General features: G+C 64.3%; 5 non-coding genes across 5 annotated transcripts; all 5 read right to left on the bottom strand.

The window, feature by feature from the left end:
• Window positions 1-400: 400 nt before the first annotated feature.
• Window positions 401-519, bottom strand: LOC142867307 (5S ribosomal RNA). Its single transcript, XR_012916939.1, has one exon. It is a non-coding gene; the product is annotated as a 5S ribosomal RNA (ribosomal RNA).
• A 3447-nt stretch (window positions 520-3966) lies between these two features.
• On the bottom strand, window positions 3967-4085 carry LOC142867306 (5S ribosomal RNA). The gene has a single exon (XR_012916938.1). It is a non-coding gene; the product is annotated as a 5S ribosomal RNA (ribosomal RNA).
• A 3439-nt stretch (window positions 4086-7524) lies between these two features.
• Window positions 7525-7643, bottom strand: LOC142867305 (5S ribosomal RNA). Its single transcript, XR_012916937.1, has one exon. It is a non-coding gene; the product is annotated as a 5S ribosomal RNA (ribosomal RNA).
• A 3446-nt stretch (window positions 7644-11089) lies between these two features.
• LOC142867304 (5S ribosomal RNA) lies at window positions 11090-11208 on the bottom strand. The gene has a single exon (XR_012916936.1). It is a non-coding gene; the product is annotated as a 5S ribosomal RNA (ribosomal RNA).
• A 3438-nt stretch (window positions 11209-14646) lies between these two features.
• Window positions 14647-14765, bottom strand: LOC142867303 (5S ribosomal RNA). Its single transcript, XR_012916935.1, has one exon. It is a non-coding gene; the product is annotated as a 5S ribosomal RNA (ribosomal RNA).
• Between the last annotated feature and the right edge of the window lie 2855 nt (window positions 14766-17620).

The raw sequence follows: 17620 nt of genomic DNA, 5'->3' as shown, positions 1-17620 counted from the left end.
CCGGATCCCCCAACATCAGGTGCCACCACCAAAGATTCCTGCGTGTAGCCCATAGAACCCCAAAAGCAACGGGACGAGTTCTGGTCACATACTCCCTCAAAATGACATCCTGGCCTTCTTCTGGAACTCCCTCCCCTCTCAGACTCTCAAGGTTTCCTCCAGCGTGTCGGTTCCCACAGAGCAGACCTTTGGTCTGAGACCTGACAGTCCAGATGCCACGCATGCTGCCGCGTGGCGGCGGTGTCGCGGCTTGGGACAAGAGGAGGCCCCACGGTGCGGGCTGGGGCGCCAGGCACCGCTGCGGGCGCTGAGGGTTGGGGTCACCCCCACCCCGGGCCGCCGCCGCGCTCCCAGAAAGGGGACAGAACAAGAGGCAAAAAAAAAATAAATAAAAAGCAGCAGCCTGTGGCACCCGGTATTCCCAGGCGGTCTCCCATCCAAGTACTAACCAGGCCCGACCCTGCTTAGCTTCCGAGACCAGACGAGATCGGGGGCGTTCAGGGTGGTGTGGCCCTAGACGGCGGCGGAGGGCGCCCCTGCCCCGCTCAAGAAGCCGAGCCTCTCTGCGCTTTCCCGCCGCCTCCCGCCCCAGGCCCCGCGCCGGGCCGGGCCGGGCCTGTTGAGTTCGCCGGCCGGGTCCCGCGGGCTCCCAGGGACGGGGGTGATGGGCGGGGCGGGGCGGGGCGGGGCGGGGGGCTGTCTCTCTATACACACACACACACACTCACACTCACTCACACTCACACAAGATGCGCCTCCACGGCTGGACTCGCCAAGGTGGAGCCCTCCCAGCCCCCCTCGTCTCCTCGCCCGGCCTCCTTCACCTACCCGCTGCCCACCCCCAGCGCGTCGCCGCCGCTGACTGCGCACGCGCGCGCGGGTCGCTCGCCCTTTGACCCCAGCCAGGGGCCGCCCTCCCCCACAACCCCTTTCAGCTGCGCCCCCCCCCCCGCCCTGTGGGTGGGCTGCCGCCTATTCCCCCGGGCCAGGGCTGGGGCACAGCCAGTGTATGGGGCGTCTCCCTCTGGGGATGTGTCCCATGGGTGGGGTGGGGTGCCGTGGTTTGTGGGGCGCTGAAGAAATCAGTCCCCTCCATCTCCTTCCTCTGGAAAACGCCCAAGCCCGTGGAGAACTGCGGGCACCGCTTCGTGGGGGCCGGGACCCTCCTCTGTGTCCTCCTGTGGCCCAGTCCAAGGGGCCTGGGCCTGGCCGGGGCTGCATTGGACCCCGACCACCCTGGCGTGTGGACTCGCTAAAAATCGGCCATTAGATATTGGATTCCAGCTTCCTTGAGGTCATTTCACTAATGAGTGCACCGGAAAGAGTTTCCTAATCCATCTGTGAGGGTGGCAACTGAAAGAGAATTTGAAAGCTGACAGAATAGGCGAGGGAAGGCATAGGAGATTTCCACACCCAGCAAGGAAGACTTTCCCGAAATGGAAGAAAGAAAGGAGCAAACAGAGACACCGGTAGCCCGCCCGGAAAAGAGTCTGCCCCTTAGAGAAAGCACCCTGACCAGGTTCACCCGTGGGTGGGTGGCGAGCTAGCGGCATTCAGAAGAGCGAGGCCCGCAGTCTGTGCGGAAGACACCTGCACTCGGGGGTGTGTGGCGGCGCGATTCACAAGCAGCTCCAGATGTTAAGCCAAGGAGAAGCCAGGGAGTTCCCAACGCCCCAGGTGTCCTCAGCCCAGGACTGGGTGCTGTGGGAATGCGAAGCCCGGCTCCTTGTCTCAGAGCGGGGTTCCCAGGAGGATCAGGCTGAAGCTGGGACTTGGCCTCAAAGTGTCCCCTCGCATGGCCACCCCCTTCCCCTTCCTGCTCCTCTACTCCTGGTGCCCCTCCATCCAGGGGCCAGACCTTAAAGAGTCACCGCAAGAGAATCCTGGTCCCAAAGGAGCCTTCTGGGGGACCGGTGCTGAGAGAGGCTGTGGGCATGGCCCGCTGGGGCTCTGCCCGACCCAGGGCTGAGAGGTGCAACCTCCCAGCTCTGGGTCCCTGCAGGAAGTGTTGGCAAGCACGGGGCCAGTCCTCCAAAGGCCCAGGTGCAGGGAGCCCAGGCCAAGCAGCCTGTGGAAGAAGCCACTTGCCGTGCCACCCCGGGAACAGGACTGCAGGCCCCGGCCCTTCCCACCTCCTCCTCCTCCTCCTCCTCCCCCCCGCCCCCCCCCCCCCCCCCGCGACATGGCACAGGGCTCAGAGACACCTCAGACTCTTGCTACCCAAAGTGCAAAGGGCATCAGTTGCTCCTCCAACCCCCCCCCCGCCCAGCAGACCACATTGTCCAGCCAGCCCCCGGGCCTCCCTGGGGTGCCCAGCACAAAAGTGCAGACACCCACCGGACCCTCAATCTCAGCTTTCGGATGTTTTCGCCACTCTAAGGACCCGCAGGCCAGCTGGGCCTTCGGGCAGGACAGAGAGCCCCGGAATCCGACGTGGAGAGCTGCGTGTACGTCCCCATCAGGAGGCGGTCCCCACCTCCGCGGCTCTCCCCTTGCGGGGAGCGGCAGCCCAGCCGCCCAGCCGGCAGCCGCAGGGCCTCAGGGAAGACACCAGGCTGGGCCCCCGCGGCACAGCGGGGGCACGTCCCCCGCACTCACGCGACTTAGGGACGGCTGCTGGAGACTGCTGCGGCCACCCTGCTGCCGGGTTTCTGGAGGGCTTCCTGGAAGCAGCGTCCACACCAAGCCCTTGGAAGGCCCAGGCGACGGAGGAGCCGGTCAGGCAGGGGCCGAGGACGGTGAGAGGCCGGGCGGGAAGGAGCATGTCAGGCAGGGGCAGAGGACGGTGACAGGCCGGGCGGGGAGGAGCCGGTCAGGCGGGGGCCCAGGACAGTGACGGGCCTGGCCGGGGAGGAGTGCGTCAGGCAGGGGCAGAGGAGACGGGCTGGGTAAGGGTTAGGGTGACAGTTAGGGCACAATTCACAATCGCAAAGACGTGGAAGCGACCCGAGTGCCCATCCATCCAGGAGTGCATCAATAAAATGTGGCGCGTGGACACCACGGAGTGCCATTCGGCTGTGAGGAGCAGCGGTGAGAGGGCACCTCTCGTGTTCTCCTGGCCAGAGCTGGAACCCGTTCCAGTAAGCCAGGTATCCCAAGAACGGACACACGAGCACCACGTGAGCGCGCTCACCAGCAAATTGGTACGAACGGATGGACACCTAAGTGGACGGAGAGGAATCACCTTCATCGGGTGGGTGTCGGGCGGGTGGGGGGAGGGGAGGGGCATACACCTCCATTAGGAATGGGGTGGGTGCGCACCCACTGGGGGATGGGCGCACTTGAAGCTCTGACCCGAGGGGGGAGGCTTGGAGAGGGCAACGCACCCGACCCTAACATTGGTACCCCCACAATACGCTGGAGCAACATGAGAGGTATATGAATAAGAACACAGGGGGGAGGGGGGCACGGGCAACACATGTCACCTGAATACTTGTACTCCCATCATCTGCTTGAAAAGAGAGAGAAAAGAAAATGCAATAATAGAGGTAAGAGACACTTTTTAAAAATCATGAATCCGAAGAGAAAAGTAAAAGGAGGCCTGTGGAGCAGGTCTGGGTGTGACTCCGGATCCCCCAACATCAGGTGCCACCACCAAAGATTCCTGCGTGTAGCCCATAGAACCCCAAAAGCAACGGGACGAGTTCTGGTCACATACTCCCTCAAAATGACATCCTGGCCTTCTTCTGGAACTCCCTCCCCTCTCAGACTCTCAAGGTTTCCTCCAGCGTGTCGGTTCCCACAGAGCAGACCTTTGGTCTGAGACCTGACAGTCCAGATGCCACGCATGCTGCCGCGTGGCGGCGGTGTCGCGGCTTGGGACAAGAGGAGGCCCCACGGTGCGGGCTGGGGCGCCAGGCACCGCTGCGGGCGCTGAGGGTTGGGGTCACCCCCACCCCGGGCCGCCGCCGCGCTCCCAGAAAGGGGACAGAACAAGAGGCAAAAAAAAAATAAATAAAAAGCAGCAGCCTGTGGCACCCGGTATTCCCAGGCGGTCTCCCATCCAAGTACTAACCAGGCCCGACCCTGCTTAGCTTCCGAGACCAGACGAGATCGGGGGCGTTCAGGGTGGTGTGGCCCTAGACGGCGGCGGAGGGCGCCCCTGCCCCGCTCAAGAAGCCGAGCCTCTCTGCGCTTTCCCGCCGCCTCCCGCCCCAGGCCCCGCGCCGGGCCGGGCCGGGCCTGTTGAGTTCGCCGGCCGGGTCCCGCGGGCTCCCAGGGACGGGGGTGATGGGCGGGGCGGGGCGGGGCGGGGCGGGGGGCTGTCTCTCTATACACACACACACACACTCACACTCACTCACACTCACACAAGATGCGCCTCCACGGCTGGACTCGCCAAGGTGGAGCCCTCCCAGCCCCCCTCGTCTCCTCGCCCGGCCTCCTTCACCTACCCGCTGCCCACCCCCAGCGCGTCGCCGCCGCTGACTGCGCACGCGCGCGCGGGTCGCTCGCCCTTTGACCCCAGCCAGGGGCCGCCCTCCCCCACAACCCCTTTCAGCTGCGCCCCCCCCCCCCGCCCTGTGGGTGGGCTGCCGCCTATTCCCCCGGGCCAGGGCTGGGGCACAGCCAGTGTATGGGGCGTCTCCCTCTGGGGATGTGTCCCATGGGTGGGGTGGGGTGCCGTGGTTTGTGGGGCGCTGAAGAAATCAGTCCCCTCCATCTCCTTCCTCTGGAAAACGCCCAAGCCCGTGGAGAACTGCGGGCACCGCTTCGTGGGGGCCGGGACCCTCCTCTGTGTCCTCCTGTGGCCCAGTCCAAGGGGCCTGGGCCTGGCCGGGGCTGCATTGGACCCCGACCACCCTGGCGTGTGGACTCGCTAAAAATCGGCCATTAGATATTGGATTCCAGCTTCCTTGAGGTCATTTCACTAATGAGTGCACCGGAAAGAGTTTCCTAATCCATCTGTGAGGGTGGCAACTGAAAGAGAATTTGAAAGCTGACAGAATAGGCGAGGGAAGGCATAGGAGATTTCCACACCCAGCAAGGAAGACTTTCCCGAAATGGAAGAAAGAAAGGAGCAAACAGAGACACCGGTAGCCCGCCCGGAAAAGAGTCTGCCCCTTAGAGAAAGCACCCTGACCAGGTTCACCCGTGGGTGGGTGGCGAGCTAGCGGCATTCAGAAGAGCGAGGCCCGCAGTCTGTGCGGAAGACACCTGCACTCGGGGGTGTGTGGCGGCGCGATTCACAAGCAGCTCCAGATGTTAAGCCAAGGAGAAGCCAGGGAGTTCCCAACGCCCCAGGTGTCCTCAGCCCAGGACTGGGTGCTGTGGGAATGCGAAGCCCGGCTCCTTGTCTCAGAGCGGGGTTCCCAGGAGGATCAGGCTGAAGCTGGGACTTGGCCTCAAAGTGTCCCCTCGCATGGCCACCCCCTTCCCCTTCCTGCTCCTCTACTCCTGGTGCCCCTCCATCCAGGGGCCAGACCTTAAAGAGTCACCGCAAGAGAATCCTGGTCCCAAAGGAGCCTTCTGGGGGACCGGTGCTGAGAGAGGCTGTGGGCATGGCCCGCTGGGGCTCTGCCCGACCCAGGGCTGAGAGGTGCAACCTCCCAGCTCTGGGTCCCTGCAGGAAGTGTTGGCAAGCACGGGGCCAGTCCTCCAAAGGCCCAGGTGCAGGGAGCCCAGGCCAAGCAGCCTGTGGAAGAAGCCACTTGCCGTGCCACCCCGGGAACAGGACTGCAGGCCCCGGCCCTTCCCACCTCCTCCTCCTCCTCCTCCTCCCCCCCGGCCCCCCCCCCCCCCCGCGACATGGCACAGGGCTCAGAGACACCTCAGACTCTTGCTACCCAAAGTGCAAAGGGCATCAGTTGCTCCTCCAACCCCCCCCCCGCCCAGCAGACCACATTGTCCAGCCAGCCCCCGGGCCTCCCTGGGGTGCCCAGCACAAAAGTGCAGACACCCACCGGACCCTCAATCTCAGCTTTCGGATGTTTTCGCCACTCTAAGGACCCGCAGGCCAGCTGGGCCTTCGGGCAGGACAGAGAGCCCCGGAATCCGACGTGGAGAGCTGCGTGTACGTCCCCATCAGGAGGCGGTCCCCACCTCCGCGGCTCTCCCCTTGCGGGGAGCGGCAGCCCAGCCGGCAGCCGCAGGGCCTCAGGGAAGACACCAGGCTGGGCCCCCGCGGCACAGCGGGGGCACGTCCCCCGCACTCACGCGACTTAGGGACGGCTGCTGGAGACTGCTGCGGCCACCCTGCTGCCGGGTTTCTGGAGGGCTTCCTGGAAGCAGCGTCCACACCAAGCCCTTGGAAGGCCCAGGCGACGGAGGAGCCGGTCAGGCAGGGGCCGAGGACGGTGAGAGGCCGGGCGGGAAGGAGCATGTCAGGCAGGGGCAGAGGACGGTGACAGGCCGGGCGGGGAGGAGCCGGTCAGGCGGGGGCCCAGGACAGTGACGGGCCTGGCCGGGGAGGAGTGCGTCAGGCAGGGGCAGAGGAGACGGGCTGGGTAAGGGTTAGGGTGACAGTTAGGGCACAATTCACAATCGCAAAGACGTGGAAGCGACCCGAGTGCCCATCCATCCAGGAGTGCATCAATAAAATGTGGCGCGTGGACACCACGGAGTGCCATTCGGCTGTGAGGAGCAGCGGTGAGAGGGCACCTCTCGTGTTCTCCTGGCCAGAGCTGGAACCCGTTCCAGTAAGCCAGGTATCCCAAGAACGGACACACGAGCACCACGTGAGCGCGCTCACCAGCAAATTGGTACGAACGGATGGACACCTAAGTGGACGGAGAGGAATCACCTTCATCGGGTGGGTGTCGGGCGGGTGGGGGGAGGGGAGGGGCATACACCTCCATTAGGAATGGGGTGGGTGCGCACCCACTGGGGGATGGGCGCACTTGAAGCTCTGACCCGAGGGGGGAGGCTTGGAGAGGGCAACGCACCCGACCCTAACATTGGTACCCCCACAATACGCTGGAGCAACATGAGAGGTATATGAATAAGAACACAGGGGGGAGGGGGGCACGGGCAACACATGTCACCTGAATACTTGTACTCCCATCATCTGCTTGAAAAGAGAGAGAAAAGAAAATGCAATAATAGAGGTAAGAGACACTTTTTAAAAATCATGAATCCGAAGAGAAAAGTAAAAGGAGGCCTGTGGAGCAGGTCTGGGTGTGACTCCGGATCCCCCAACATCAGGTGCCACCACCAAAGATTCCTGCGTGTAGCCCATAGAACCCCAAAAGCAACGGGACGAGTTCTGGTCACATACTCCCTCAAAATGACATCCTGGCCTTCTTCTGGAACTCCCTCCCCTCTCAGACTCTCAAGGTTTCCTCCAGCGTGTCGGTTCCCACAGAGCAGACCTTTGGTCTGAGACCTGACAGTCCAGATGCCACGCATGCTGCCGCGTGGCGGCGGTGTCGCGGCTTGGGACAAGAGGAGGCCCCACGGTGCGGGCTGGGGCGCCAGGCACCGCTGCGGGCGCTGAGGGTTGGGGTCACCCCCACCCCGGGCCGCCGCCGCGCTCCCAGAAAGGGGACAGAACAAGAGGCAAAAAAAAAATAAATAAAAAGCAGCAGCCTGTGGCACCCGGTATTCCCAGGCGGTCTCCCATCCAAGTACTAACCAGGCCCGACCCTGCTTAGCTTCCGAGACCAGACGAGATCGGGGGCGTTCAGGGTGGTGTGGCCCTAGACGGCGGCGGAGGGCGCCCCTGCCCCGCTCAAGAAGCCGAGCCTCTCTGCGCTTTCCCGCCGCCTCCCGCCCCAGGCCCCGCGCCGGGCCGGGCCGGGCCTGTTGAGTTCGCCGGCCGGGTCCCGCGGGCTCCCAGGGACGGGGGTGATGGGCGGGGCGGGGCGGGGCGGGGCGGGGGGCTGTCTCTCTATACACACACACACACACTCACACTCACTCACACTCACACAAGATGCGCCTCCACGGCTGGACTCGCCAAGGTGGAGCCCTCCCAGCCCCCCTCGTCTCCTCGCCCGGCCTCCTTCACCTACCCGCTGCCCACCCCCAGCGCGTCGCCGCCGCTGACTGCGCACGCGCGCGCGGGTCGCTCGCCCTTTGACCCCAGCCAGGGGCCGCCCTCCCCCACAACCCCTTTCAGCTGCGCCCCCCCCCCCCGCCCTGTGGGTGGGCTGCCGCCTATTCCCCCGGGCCAGGGCTGGGGCACAGCCAGTGTATGGGGCGTCTCCCTCTGGGGATGTGTCCCATGGGTGGGGTGGGGTGCCGTGGTTTGTGGGGCGCTGAAGAAATCAGTCCCCTCCATCTCCTTCCTCTGGAAAACGCCCAAGCCCGTGGAGAACTGCGGGCACCGCTTCGTGGGGGCCGGGACCCTCCTCTGTGTCCTCCTGTGGCCCAGTCCAAGGGGCCTGGGCCTGGCCGGGGCTGCATTGGACCCCGACCACCCTGGCGTGTGGACTCGCTAAAAATCGGCCATTAGATATTGGATTCCAGCTTCCTTGAGGTCATTTCACTAATGAGTGCACCGGAAAGAGTTTCCTAATCCATCTGTGAGGGTGGCAACTGAAAGAGAATTTGAAAGCTGACAGAATAGGCGAGGGAAGGCATAGGAGATTTCCACACCCAGCAAGGAAGACTTTCCCGAAATGGAAGAAAGAAAGGAGCAAACAGAGACACCGGTAGCCCGCCCGGAAAAGAGTCTGCCCCTTAGAGAAAGCACCCTGACCAGGTTCACCCGTGGGTGGGTGGCGAGCTAGCGGCATTCAGAAGAGCGAGGCCCGCAGTCTGTGCGGAAGACACCTGCACTCGGGGGTGTGTGGCGGCGCGATTCACAAGCAGCTCCAGATGTTAAGCCAAGGAGAAGCCAGGGAGTTCCCAACGCCCCAGGTGTCCTCAGCCCAGGACTGGGTGCTGTGGGAATGCGAAGCCCGGCTCCTTGTCTCAGAGCGGGGTTCCCAGGAGGATCAGGCTGAAGCTGGGACTTGGCCTCAAAGTGTCCCCTCGCATGGCCACCCCCTTCCCCTTCCTGCTCCTCTACTCCTGGTGCCCCTCCATCCAGGGGCCAGACCTTAAAGAGTCACCGCAAGAGAATCCTGGTCCCAAAGGAGCCTTCTGGGGGACCGGTGCTGAGAGAGGCTGTGGGCATGGCCCGCTGGGGCTCTGCCCGACCCAGGGCTGAGAGGTGCAACCTCCCAGCTCTGGGTCCCTGCAGGAAGTGTTGGCAAGCACGGGGCCAGTCCTCCAAAGGCCCAGGTGCAGGGAGCCCAGGCCAAGCAGCCTGTGGAAGAAGCCACTTGCCGTGCCACCCCGGGAACAGGACTGCAGGCCCCGGCCCTTCCCACCTCCTCCTCCTCCTCCTCCTCCCCCCCGCCCCCCCCCCCCCCCGCGACATGGCACAGGGCTCAGAGACACCTCAGACTCTTGCTACCCAAAGTGCAAAGGGCATCAGTTGCTCCTCCAACCCCCCCCCCGCCCAGCAGACCACATTGTCCAGCCAGCCCCCGGGCCTCCCTGGGGTGCCCAGCACAAAAGTGCAGACACCCACCGGACCCTCAATCTCAGCTTTCGGATGTTTTCGCCACTCTAAGGACCCGCAGGCCAGCTGGGCCTTCGGGCAGGACAGAGAGCCCCGGAATCCGACGTGGAGAGCTGCGTGTACGTCCCCATCAGGAGGCGGTCCCCACCTCCGCGGCTCTCCCCTTGCGGGGAGCGGCAGCCCAGCCGCCCAGCCGGCAGCCGCAGGGCCTCAGGGAAGACACCAGGCTGGGCCCCCGCGGCACAGCGGGGGCACGTCCCCCGCACTCACGCGACTTAGGGACGGCTGCTGGAGACTGCTGCGGCCACCCTGCTGCCGGGTTTCTGGAGGGCTTCCTGGAAGCAGCGTCCACACCAAGCCCTTGGAAGGCCCAGGCGACGGAGGAGCCGGTCAGGCAGGGGCCGAGGACGGTGAGAGGCCGGGCGGGAAGGAGCATGTCAGGCAGGGGCAGAGGACGGTGACAGGCCGGGCGGGGAGGAGCCGGTCAGGCGGGGGCCCAGGACAGTGACGGGCCTGGCCGGGGAGGAGTGCGTCAGGCAGGGGCAGAGGAGACGGGCTGGGTAAGGGTTAGGGTGACAGTTAGGGCACAATTCACAATCGCAAAGACGTGGAAGCGACCCGAGTGCCCATCCATCCAGGAGTGCATCAATAAAATGTGGCGCGTGGACACCACGGAGTGCCATTCGGCTGTGAGGAGCAGCGGTGAGAGGGCACCTCTCGTGTTCTCCTGGCCAGAGCTGGAACCCGTTCCAGTAAGCCAGGTATCCCAAGAACGGACACACGAGCACCACGTGAGCGCGCTCACCAGCAAATTGGTACGAACGGATGGACACCTAAGTGGACGGAGAGGAATCACCTTCATCGGGTGGGTGTCGGGCGGGTGGGGGGAGGGGAGGGGCATACACCTCCATTAGGAATGGGGTGGGTGCGCACCCACTGGGGGATGGGCGCACTTGAAGCTCTGACCCGAGGGGGGAGGCTTGGAGAGGGCAACGCACCCGACCCTAACATTGGTACCCCCACAATACGCTGGAGCAACATGAGAGGTATATGAATAAGAACACAGGGGGGAGGGGGGCACGGGCAACACATGTCACCTGAATACTTGTACTCCCATCATCTGCTTGAAAAGAGAGAGAAAAGAAAATGCAATAATAGAGGTAAGAGACACTTTTTAAAAATCATGAATCCGAAGAGAAAAGTAAAAGGAGGCCTGTGGAGCAGGTCTGGGTGTGACTCCGGATCCCCCAACATCAGGTGCCACCACCAAAGATTCCTGCGTGTAGCCCATAGAACCCCAAAAGCAACGGGACGAGTTCTGGTCACATACTCCCTCAAAATGACATCCTGGCCTTCTTCTGGAACTCCCTCCCCTCTCAGACTCTCAAGGTTTCCTCCAGCGTGTCGGTTCCCACAGAGCAGACCTTTGGTCTGAGACCTGACAGTCCAGATGCCACGCATGCTGCCGCGTGGCGGCGGTGTCGCGGCTTGGGACAAGAGGAGGCCCCACGGTGCGGGCTGGGGCGCCAGGCACCGCTGCGGGCGCTGAGGGTTGGGGTCACCCCCACCCCGGGCCGCCGCCGCGCTCCCAGAAAGGGGACAGAACAAGAGGCAAAAAAAAAATAAATAAAAAGCAGCAGCCTGTGGCACCCGGTATTCCCAGGCGGTCTCCCATCCAAGTACTAACCAGGCCCGACCCTGCTTAGCTTCCGAGACCAGACGAGATCGGGGGCGTTCAGGGTGGTGTGGCCCTAGACGGCGGCGGAGGGCGCCCCTGCCCCGCTCAAGAAGCCGAGCCTCTCTGCGCTTTCCCGCCGCCTCCCGCCCCAGGCCCCGCGCCGGGCCGGGCCGGGCCTGTTGAGTTCGCCGGCCGGGTCCCGCGGGCTCCCAGGGACGGGGGTGATGGGCGGGGCGGGGCGGGGCGGGGCGGGGGGCTGTCTCTCTATACACACACACACACACTCACACTCACTCACACTCACACAAGATGCGCCTCCACGGCTGGACTCGCCAAGGTGGAGCCCTCCCAGCCCCCCTCGTCTCCTCGCCCGGCCTCCTTCACCTACCCGCTGCCCACCCCCAGCGCGTCGCCGCCGCTGACTGCGCACGCGCGCGCGGGTCGCTCGCCCTTTGACCCCAGCCAGGGGCCGCCCTCCCCCACAACCCCTTTCAGCTGCGCCCCCCCCCCCGCCCTGTGGGTGGGCTGCCGCCTATTCCCCCGGGCCAGGGCTGGGGCACAGCCAGTGTATGGGGCGTCTCCCTCTGGGGATGTGTCCCATGGGTGGGGTGGGGTGCCGTGGTTTGTGGGGCGCTGAAGAAATCAGTCCCCTCCATCTCCTTCCTCTGGAAAACGCCCAAGCCCGTGGAGAACTGCGGGCACCGCTTCGTGGGGGCCGGGACCCTCCTCTGTGTCCTCCTGTGGCCCAGTCCAAGGGGCCTGGGCCTGGCCGGGGCTGCATTGGACCCCGACCACCCTGGCGTGTGGACTCGCTAAAAATCGGCCATTAGATATTGGATTCCAGCTTCCTTGAGGTCATTTCACTAATGAGTGCACCGGAAAGAGTTTCCTAATCCATCTGTGAGGGTGGCAACTGAAAGAGAATTTGAAAGCTGACAGAATAGGCGAGGGAAGGCATAGGAGATTTCCACACCCAGCAAGGAAGACTTTCCCGAAATGGAAGAAAGAAAGGAGCAAACAGAGACACCGGTAGCCCGCCCGGAAAAGAGTCTGCCCCTTAGAGAAAGCACCCTGACCAGGTTCACCCGTGGGTGGGTGGCGAGCTAGCGGCATTCAGAAGAGCGAGGCCCGCAGTCTGTGCGGAAGACACCTGCACTCGGGGGTGTGTGGCGGCGCGATTCACAAGCAGCTCCAGATGTTAAGCCAAGGAGAAGCCAGGGAGTTCCCAACGCCCCAGGTGTCCTCAGCCCAGGACTGGGTGCTGTGGGAATGCGAAGCCCGGCTCCTTGTCTCAGAGCGGGGTTCCCAGGAGGATCAGGCTGAAGCTGGGACTTGGCCTCAAAGTGTCCCCTCGCATGGCCACCCCCTTCCCCTTCCTGCTCCTCTACTCCTGGTGCCCCTCCATCCAGGGGCCAGACCTTAAAGAGTCACCGCAAGAGAATCCTGGTCCCAAAGGAGCCTTCTGGGGGACCGGTGCTGAGAGAGGCTGTGGGCATGGCCCGCTGGGGCTCTGCCCGACCCAGGGCTGAGAGGTGCAACCTCCCAGCTCTGGGTCCCTGCAGGAAGTGTTGGCAAGCACGGGGCCAGTCCTCCAAAGGCCCAGGTGCAGGGAGCCCAGGCCAAGCAGCCTGTGGAAGAAGCCACTTGCCGTGCCACCCCGGGAACAGGACTGCAGGCCCCGGCCCTTCCCACCTCCTCCTCCTCCTCCTCCTCCCCCCCGCCCCCCCCCCCCCCCCGCGACATGGCACAGGGCTCAGAGACACCTCAGACTCTTGCTACCCAAAGTGCAAAGGGCATCAGTTGCTCCTCCAACCCCCCCCCCGCCCAGCAGACCACATTGTCCAGCCAGCCCCCGGGCCTCCCTGGGGTGCCCAGCACAAAAGTGCAGACACCCACCGGACCCTCAATCTCAGCTTTCGGATGTTTTCGCCACTCTAAGGACCCGCAGGCCAGCTGGGCCTTCGGGCAGGACAGAGAGCCCCGGAATCCGACGTGGAGAGCTGCGTGTACGTCCCCATCAGGAGGCGGTCCCCACCTCCGCGGCTCTCCCCTTGCGGGGAGCGGCAGCCCAGCCGCCCAGCCGGCAGCCGCAGGGCCTCAGGGAAGACACCAGGCTGGGCCCCCGCGGCACAGCGGGGGCACGTCCCCCGCACTCACGCGACTTAGGGACGGCTGCTGGAGACTGCTGCGGCCACCCTGCTGCCGGGTTTCTGGAGGGAAGCAGCGTCCACACCAAGCCCTTGGAAGGCCCAGGCGACGGAGGAGCCGGTCAGGCAGGGGCCGAGGACGGTGAGAGGCCGGGCGGGAAGGAGCATGTCAGGCAGGGGCAGAGGACGGTGACAGGCCGGGCGGGGAGGAGCCGGTCAGGCGGGGGCCCAGGACAGTGACGGGCCTGGCCGGGGAGGAGTGCGTCAGGCAGGGGCAGAGGAGACGGGCTGGGTAAGGGTTAGGGTGACAGTTAGGGCACAATTCACAATCGCAAAGACGTGGAAGCGACCCGAGTGCCCATCCATCCAGGAGTGCATCAATAAAATGTGGCGCGTGGACACCACGGAGTGCCATTCGGCTGTGAGGAGCAGCGGTGAGAGGGCACCTCTCGTGTTCTCCTGGCCAGAGCTGGAACCCGTTCCAGTAAGCCAGGTATCCCAAGAACGGACACACGAGCACCACGTGAGCGCGCTCACCAGCAAATTGGTACGAACGGATGGACACCTAAGTGGACGGAGAGGAATCACCTTCATCGGGTGGGTGTCGGGCGGGTGGGGGGAGGGGAGGGGCATACACCTCCATTAGGAATGGGGTGGGTGCGCACCCACTGGGGGATGGGCGCACTTGAAGCTCTGACCCGAGGGGGGAGGCTTGGAGAGGGCAACGCACCCGACCCTAACATTGGTACCCCCACAATACGCTGGAGCAACATGAGAGGTATATGAATAAGAACACAGGGGGGAGGGGGGCACGGGCAACACATGTCACCTGAATACTTGTACTCCCATCATCTGCTTGAAAAGAGAGAGAAAAGAAAATGCAATAATAGAGGTAAGAGACACTTTTTAAAAATCATGAATCCGAAGAGAAAAGTAAAAGGAGGCCTGTGGAGCAGGTCTGGGTGTGACTCCGGATCCCCCAACATCAGGTGCCACCACCAAAGATTCCTGCGTGTAGCCCATAGAACCCCAAAAGCAACGGGACGAGTTCTGGTCACATACTCCCTCAAAATGACATCCTGGCCTTCTTCTGGAACTCCCTCCCCTCTCAGACTCTCAAGGTTTCCTCCAGCGTGTCGGTTCCCACAGAGCAGACCTTTGGTCTGAGACCTGACAGTCCAGATGCCACGCATGCTGCCGCGTGGCGGCGGTGTCGCGGCTTGGGACAAGAGGAGGCCCCACGGTGCGGGCTGGGGCGCCAGGCACCGCTGCGGGCGCTGAGGGTTGGGGTCACCCCCACCCCGGGCCGCCGCCGCGCTCCCAGAAAGGGGACAGAACAAGAGGCAAAAAAAAAATAAATAAAAAGCAGCAGCCTGTGGCACCCGGTATTCCCAGGCGGTCTCCCATCCAAGTACTAACCAGGCCCGACCCTGCTTAGCTTCCGAGACCAGACGAGATCGGGGGCGTTCAGGGTGGTGTGGCCCTAGACGGCGGCGGAGGGCGCCCCTGCCCCGCTCAAGAAGCCGAGCCTCTCTGCGCTTTCCCGCCGCCTCCCGCCCCAGGCCCCGCGCCGGGCCGGGCCGGGCCTGTTGAGTTCGCCGGCCGGGTCCCGCGGGCTCCCAGGGACGGGGGTGATGGGCGGGGCGGGGCGGGGCGGGGCGGGGGGCTGTCTCTCTATACACACACACACACACACTCACACTCACTCACACTCACACAAGATGCGCCTCCACGGCTGGACTCGCCAAGGTGGAGCCCTCCCAGCCCCCCTCGTCTCCTCGCCCGGCCTCCTTCACCTACCCGCTGCCCACCCCCAGCGCGTCGCCGCCGCTGACTGCGCACGCGCGCGCGGGTCGCTCGCCCTTTGACCCCAGCCAGGGGCCGCCCTCCCCCACAACCCCTTTCAGCTGCGCCCCCCCCCCCGCCCTGTGGGTGGGCTGCCGCCTATTCCCCCGGGCCAGGGCTGGGGCACAGCCAGTGTATGGGGCGTCTCCCTCTGGGGATGTGTCCCATGGGTGGGGTGGGGTGCCGTGGTTTGTGGGGCGCTGAAGAAATCAGTCCCCTCCATCTCCTTCCTCTGGAAAACGCCCAAGCCCGTGGAGAACTGCGGGCACCGCTTCGTGGGGGCCGGGACCCTCCTCTGTGTCCTCCTGTGGCCCAGTCCAAGGGGCCTGGGCCTGGCCGGGGCTGCATTGGACCCCGACCACCCTGGCGTGTGGACTCGCTAAAAATCGGCCATTAGATATTGGATTCCAGCTTCCTTGAGGTCATTTCACTAATGAGTGCACCGGAAAGAGTTTCCTAATCCATCTGTGAGGGTGGCAACTGAAAGAGAATTTGAAAGCTGACAGAATAGGCGAGGGAAGGCATAGGAGATTTCCACACCCAGCAAGGAAGACTTTCCCGAAATGGAAGAAAGAAAGGAGCAAACAGAGACACCGGTAGCCCGCCCGGAAAAGAGTCTGCCCCTTAGAGAAAGCACCCTGACCAGGTTCACCCGTGGGTGGGTGGCGAGCTAGCGGCATTCAGAAGAGCGAGGCCCGCAGTCTGTGCGGAAGACACCTGCACTCGGGGGTGTGTGGCGGCGCGATTCACAAGCAGCTCCAGATGTTAAGCCAAGGAGAAGCCAGGGAGTTCCCAACGCCCCAGGTGTCCTCAGCCCAGGACTGGGTGCTGTGGGAATGCGAAGCCCGGCTCCTTGTCTCAGAGCGGGGTTCCCAGGAGGATCAGGCTGAAGCTGGGACTTGGCCTCAAAGTGTCCCCTCGCATGGCCACCCCCTTCCCCTTCCTGCTCCTCTACTCCTGGTGCCCCTCCATCCAGGGGCCAGACCTTAAAGAGTCACCGCAAGAGAATCCTGGTCCCAAAGGAGCCTTCTGGGGGACCGGTGCTGAGAGAGGCTGTGGGCATGGCCCGCTGGGGCTCTGCCCGACCCAGGGCTGAGAGGTGCAACCTCCCAGCTCTGGGTCCCTGCAGGAAGTGTTGGCAAGCACGGGGCCAGTCCTCCAAAGGCCCAGGTGCAGGGAGCCCAGGCCAAGCAGCCTGTGGAAGAAGCCACTTGCCGTGCCACCCCGGGAACAGGACTGCAGGCCCCGGCCCTTCCCACCTCCTCCTCCTCCTCCTCCTCCCCCCCGCCCCCCCCCCCCCGCGACATGGCACAGGGCTCAGAGACACCTCAGACTCTTGCTACCCAAAGTGCAAAGGGCATCAGTTGCTCCTCCAACCCCCCCCCGCCCAGCAGACCACATTGTCCAGCCAGCCCCCGGGCCTCCCTGGGGTGCCCAGCACAAAAGTGCAGACACCCACCGGACCCTCAATCTCAGCTTTCGGATGTTTTCGCCACTCTAAGGACCCGCAGGCCAGCTGGGCCTTCGGGCAGGACAGAGAGCCCCGGAATCCGACGTGGAGAGCTGCGTGTACGTCCCCATCAGGAGGCGGTCCCCACCTCCGCGGCTCTCCCCTTGCGGGGAGCGGCAGCCCAGCCGCCCAGCCGGCAGCCGCAGGGCCTCAGGGAAGACACCAGGCTGGGCCCCCGCGGCACAGCGGGGGCACGTCCCCCGCACTCACGCGACTTAGGGACGGCTGCTGGAGACTGCTGCGGCCACCCTGCTGCCGGGTTTCTGGAGGGCTTCCTGGAAGCAGCGTCCACACCAAGCCCTTGGAAGGCCCAGGCGACGGAGGAGCCGGTCAGGCAGGGGCCGAGGACGGTGAGAGGCCGGGCGGGAAGGAGCATGTCAGGCAGGGGCAGAGGACGGTGACAGGCCGGGCGGGGAGGAGCCGGTCAGGCGGGGGCCCAGGACAGTGACGGGCCTGGCCGGGGAGGAGTGCGTCAGGCAGGGGCAGAGGAGACGGGCTGGGTAAGGGTTAGGGTGACAGTTAGGGCACAATTCACAATCGCAAAGACGTGGAAGCGACCCGAGTGCCCATCCATCCAGGAGTGCATCAATAAAATGTGGCGCGTGGACACCACGGAGTGCCATTCGGCTGTGAGGAGCAGCGGTGAGAGGGCACCTCTCGTGTTCTCCTGGCCAGAGCTGGAACCCGTTCCAGTAAGCCAGGTATCCCAAGAACGGACACACGAGCACCACGTGAGCGCGCTCACCAGCAAATTGGTACGAACGGATGGACACCTAAGTGGACGGAGAGGAATCACCTTCATCGGGTGGGTGTCGGGCGGGTGGGGGGAGGGGAGGGGCATACACCTCCATTAGGAATGGGGTGGGTGCGCACCCACTGGGGGATGGGCGCACTTGAAGCTCTGACCCGAGGGGGGAGGCTTGGAGAGGGCAACGCACCCGACCCTAACATTGGTACCCCCACAATACGCTGGAGCAACATGAGAGGTA

This window comes from Microcebus murinus, unplaced genomic scaffold (genome assembly GCF_040939455.1).
Source record: "Microcebus murinus isolate Inina unplaced genomic scaffold, M.murinus_Inina_mat1.0 scaf014_hap2_Mmur4.0, whole genome shotgun sequence".
NCBI lineage: Eukaryota > Metazoa > Chordata > Mammalia > Primates > Cheirogaleidae > Microcebus > Microcebus murinus.
Note: the sequence above shows the minus strand (reverse complement) of the source record. Positions and strands in the feature narration are given on the sequence as shown.